Genomic DNA, 5,941 nt, shown 5'->3' with positions numbered 1-5,941 from the left:
CTTAGAATATAAACAGTTAGATAAATAACAGTACTAAAGTATTCCATACATATACATACACATTACCTTAGAATATAAACAGTTAGATAAATAACAGTACTAAAGTATTCCATACATATACATACACATTACCTTAGAATATAAACAGTTAGATAAATAACAGTACTAAAGTATTCCATACATATACATACACATTACCTTAGAATATAAACAGTTAGATAAATAACGACACTGAAAGTATTCCAACAACATTACATCCACAGTACCCCGGAATGTAAGCAGTTAAATAACGACACTGAAGGTATTCCAACAACATTACATCCACAGGACACCAGAATATAAACAGTTAAATAAATAACGGTACTAAAGTATTCCATACACATACATACACATTACCTTAGAATATAAACAGTTAGATAAATAACGGTACTAAAGTATTCCAACAACATTACATCCACAGTACACCAGAATATAAACAGTTAGATAAATAACGGTACTAAAGTATTCTATACACATACACATTACCTTAAAGTATAAACAGTTGAATAAATAACGTTATTAAAGTATTCCAACAAAATTACATCCACAGAACCCCAGAATGTAAGCAGTTGAATAACGACACTGATGGCATTCCACAGTACCCCAGAATGTAAGCAGTTGAATAACGACACTGATGGTATTCCACAGTACCCCAGGATATAAGCAATTGAATAAATAACGATACTAAAGGTATTCCAACAATGTTCGTGTAAGTTCTAATATGTAAAAGTATAATGAAACAAAAGATATATATTTCAAGCAGTTATTATTTGTGTGATGGCAATATGTGTCTACAGAGCTAATTGAACTGTTTGGAACACGCATAGCTTGAAGTTTAAAAGACAAGAACTAGTTAGTTTTTTACTTCTGTGTCTGTTAAACTAGATTATGATGACCGTCCTTCTAACAGTGTACCTCATTAGTGGAGAAACGTCGTCCTTTCTAATCCGGCATCCTTCATAACGAGCCATGTCAATTAAGGTCTCATTAATTAAAGTGCTTTACTTGGTCTTGCAGATGAGGCCTTATGAAGCCTTATGATCACGGTGTCTTCAGAGCATTTCGTACTTTGGTTCGCAAGTTGGAGACAGGAGCCAGACGCCTAATTGACATTCCAGCTATTAAAACCTCGGTTATAGTTATGAAATCTTTCGGGTATGCTTTAATAACATCTGGGATCAATTTAATTTAACGAATAAAGAGATACACTCGTATAAATTTTAATGACTACACGTTTCCAAGAGAGGGGAGGGGGTCAGCAAAAGAGGGAAGTGAACAGGAAGATTCTAACATAATTAAAATGGTCTACAAATGATTTGTTATAATCTATGTCAAAGTTAAAAGTCACTCTTTCTAGTGACTTTAATTTTGAATTAAACACGTTTCGTATCGACTAGGGAGGTGATCACATGTTTAATACAAAGGCTTGCTGTCTTTACTCTGCTTCTGTCTTCAAAACCATATTAACTTCTCAAGTCTCTAAAGAAGAAAACTAAATAAACTATATTTTACGAATGGTAATCAGGATAGGAGTTTTTTAAAGTAGCTAAAGTAGAGTATATCTGAAGTTACATAACACATGAAGTATTTGAGTTAGTGTTTTAATACATGTTTTAAAGTAGCTAAAGTAGAGTATATCTGAAGTTACATAACACATGAAGTATTTGAGTTAGTGTTTTAATACATGTTTTAAAGTAGCTAAAGTAGAGTATATCTGAAGTTACATAACACATGAAGTATTTGAGTTAGTGTTTTTATTTGAAAGGAAGAACTCAAGATTTTTGTAAATAGCATGAAGAAATAGCTCCAATCAAGTAAATTAAAATTAATTTTTGACATCGTGTTATACAACGCTTCTTCTTTATTCGATACATTTTCAAATGTATATATATCATTTTCCTAGTTTGAAATTAAATAAACTTCATTAACTACCCCAAATTTTCATCTTGACAATTTTATTTTTCATGCGTTTTTATCATAAATATATATTTATATTAACTGTATTACTTCGAAAGATGTCACAGCAATCATTACTCTATCGGCCCTGTATGGCCAGACGGTTTGGGCGCTTGACTCACAATCTGAGGGTTGCGGGTTCGAATCCCTGTCACACCAATCATGCTCGCCCTTTCAGCCGTGGAAGAGTTATAATGTGATGGTCAATCCCATTATTCGTTGGTAAATCAGTAGCCCAAGAGTTATCGGTGGGTGGTGCTGACTAGCTGCATTCCCTCTAATCTTTTACTGCTAAATTAGAGACGGGACAGCTAGCGTAGGTAGTCCTCGTGTAGCTTTGCGCGAAATTCAAACCAAACCATTACTCTACGACAGCGCATCTTGGAATTTGCTCCTCGTTGAACGAGGTAAGGAAAAACGAACACATTTATCAACAAAGTCAAAGAGCTAGGCCCATAGTATTTTTCGCCCCAGGAAAGTTTCATTCTAGGCTATTCTGTTGTCTGTTTAATATATATGTGTGTGTGTTCGTAAAATGTTTGTGCCTTTGTTTGTATTTCATATAAATTTTAGGAGTTCCTTGCAATCCAAAAGGGCCGAGTGTGGCCCTGTGGGTAGTTTGCCAGATTATTGGTCTGCGGGTCCAATTCTCCTGTGCGTTATAAGTGGGACGATCAACTCCAGCTATTTAGTCAAACTAGAGTAGACAAAGAAATGGCAGTGTGTACCGTTGACTAGTTGTCTTCCCTCTAGTATATCATCTCAATAGTAGGGACAATTAACGCAGATGGCCCTTGAGTAGTTTTGCGGGAATATCCAAAAACAAACAAGTCTTCCAGAGATAGTTTACTACCCTTCTCTCAGAATTTCACAAACGATCGTAAGTTTGGCTGTCATTTTTTAGAGTGAATCTCTGAAACATAAAGGCCACTTTTGTTTTCATACTATTGTTTACGGCTTTACGTTTTAGCCATTGTTTAGCATCGCAGCTGGGAGGAAGAATTAGCTACAGTTTCCAACAAAGGCTACAGTTGTGCTTACTTTAGAAGAGATACACACTATTCTATCAGCATGTGCTGTCTCATCGCTAAGCAAATCTAATGATACCTGTATCTAAGAGCAGGTTAAGGTTAGGGTTAAAATACTCAAGAACGTTTGGAATGAAATATACGATATTTTGTAAGAGTGAGAAAAAATTAATTTTAAATATTTATTTATCTTTTTTTCTTTTTATGAGAACCATATACGTACTCAGTCATAAACGTCTAAAAAACTAGGCAGCAAGCTAAGAATCCAGTAAGATCAGAGACATATCTACTGAGAAATGTTGAAACATGATTATCAAACTAAATATTAACGAAGACTAGTTCACATGTTAATATGGTTATCCAGAGATCACCTGTTACTATAATCTATTTTTCATGTTGTATTATTACTAAAACATGTCACGGTTGATATATTAATCCAGATATAAACTGTGATGATTATATATTTTTCATGGTTTATTATTATTAAAATATGTCATGGTTGATATGTTGATCCAAAGATCACCTGTCAGGATCACTTATTTCTCATGTTGTGTTACTATTAAAAGATGTCACGGTTGATATGTTGATCCAAAGATCACCTGTAACGATCGCTTATTTCTCGTATTGTATTGTTACAAAAGGATGTCACGGTTAACATGTTGATCCAGAGATCAGCTGTGATGATCATTTATTTCCTAGGTTGTAATATTACCAAAGGCTAACACGGTTACTATGTTGACCTAGAGACCATCTGTGATGATCACTTATTTCTCATCTTAAATTGTGATCAAAGAACGTCACGGTTGCTATGTTGACCCGAGAGATCATCTGTGATGACCACTTATTTCTCATCTTGTATTATGATCGAAAGATGTCACTTTTTACATGGAAATCCAAATATTTTCTATGTATATACGTGTGTATTTCAAAATAGGTGTTTTGTGTAGTTTATGACATACATCATTTTATCTCTTCAGAGAATACCTACTAAGCCCAATAATGCCAAGGTATAGGTATAAAACAGCTGAAGTCGCAGGAAGTATAGGTTACACAATATACACGTGCAATGTGTGCATACAGTGTATGGTTCAAATGGTCAAATACACGCTGAAGTTTCCAGACGCTAATCCGAAACTAACAATACAATTAATTAGGAAGAAAATAAAAACAACTATAACGTTAGATTGCATTTGATCCAACAACATTATGTTCAGTTTGTTACGATTAGTTTAATTAACATGAAAACTTCCTGGTCTTAATGTTTCAGACCTTTTTTTTCTTCTTCTTCTTAATAAACAAGTAAGTGCACATGCACAGAAAGAAACATCCTTTTCAGATGTAGTTAAGACAAATATAAGTCCTTGTCAACTATAACGTGTTTTAAAACTAAAAACTAAAATAAGCTAACACAAGGAGAATGAACATTAGATAAAGATCGTTTTTATCATATTTTTTTCTGAAAGCAACCGAAATGTAATAGCCTCCAATGCTACAGAGCTAAATTTTTAAAACTACACTAGATCTCGATTAAAAACACTACATAAAAGTTCCATGAATGGCATTTTGCGATATCAGAGCTAAATGTTTTTTAAAACTACACTAAATCTCGATTAAAAACACTACATAAAAGTTCCATGAATGGAATTTTGCGATATCAGAGCTAAATGTTTTTTAAAACTACACTAAATCTCGATTAAAAACACTACATAAAAGTTCCATGAATGGAATTTTGCGATATCAGAGCTAAATGTTTTTTAAAACTACACTAAATCTCGATTAAAAACATTACATAAAAGTTCCATGGATAGCATTTTGAGATATCAGAGCTAAATTTTTTTTTAAACCACGTTAAATCTCGTTTAAATAAATAAATTCAGGTGAACTACACACTTGTATTTGTGTATCGACGTCGATAAAAGGTAGATCTTAGTCCTCACGTAGCACTAATAACTATTATTAACTTTCATGTTCCTCCCTATCATTATCTGTGTCATGACAACAGTATTCAATGGAAGAAGGAGTATTTAAAATAAAATTAATGACGCGAACGTTTGGTACGTTATATTACCTTTCAAAAAGTTTGTGAAGTTTTCCAGAATAGTGTATAATAAGAAAAACAAATGTCTGTGTATATGTATGTGTGTATATATATATATGTGTGTGTATGTGTGTGTGTGGAAAGAATATGAACTGTGTCATATATCTATATATATATAGTTAACTAAACCACTGTTTATATAAAACTGAATCTAATCTTTATGAAGAACCTCTTCACCTAATGTCTTAGCTAGAGACAAATTTAGCACATGAGAGATTGTAGGGAAATATGAACTGCGTTTCTATTCAGTACTGACAAACATGTGTAATTGTCATTGAAAGTTAATAACTGAAGAATATATGAATGTTGTGAGTTGTAAAGTACGATTACCATAGCATAAATCACCAAATACGTCTAGGAATCTCCCTAGAGAGGTACGCTGTGTAAGTGATTCGTATTTCATGTCATACAAATCAGAAATTACAAAAATGTTACGAAATATTGTTTTAATGACATGCAATTATACGAAGAGTAGGAAATCACGAACTTCTATCTGATGTGTAGTCAGAAATTGATTATACGAAGAGTAGGAAATCACGAACTTCTATCTGATGTGTAGTCAGAAATTGATTATACGAAGAGTAGGAAATCACGAACTTCTATCTGATGTGTAGTCAGAAATTGATTATACGAAGAGTAGGAAATCACGAACTTCTATCTGATGTGTAGTCAGAAATTGATTATACGAAGAGTAGGAAATCACGAACTTCTATCTGATTGTGTAGTCAGTAAATTAGATTATACGAAGAGTAAGGTAAATACACGAACTTCTATCTGATTGTGTAGTCAGTAAATTGATGGATAGACTAGGACTAGTAGT

General features: G+C 33.2%; 1 protein-coding gene across 1 annotated transcript in view; it reads right to left on the bottom strand.

The window, feature by feature from the left end:
• The window catches only part of LOC106460573 (LIM domain only protein 3-like), a 166,206-nt gene that overhangs the window by 130,676 nt on the left and 29,589 nt on the right, over nt 1-5,941 (bottom strand). The gene's annotated exons all lie outside the window — the stretch shown is intronic.

The sequence above is a fragment of the Limulus polyphemus genome, unplaced genomic scaffold (assembly GCF_000517525.1).
Source record: "Limulus polyphemus unplaced genomic scaffold, Limulus_polyphemus-2.1.2 Scaffold798, whole genome shotgun sequence".
Lineage (NCBI taxonomy): Eukaryota > Metazoa > Arthropoda > Merostomata > Xiphosura > Limulidae > Limulus > Limulus polyphemus.
Note: the sequence above shows the minus strand (reverse complement) of the source record. Positions and strands in the feature narration are given on the sequence as shown.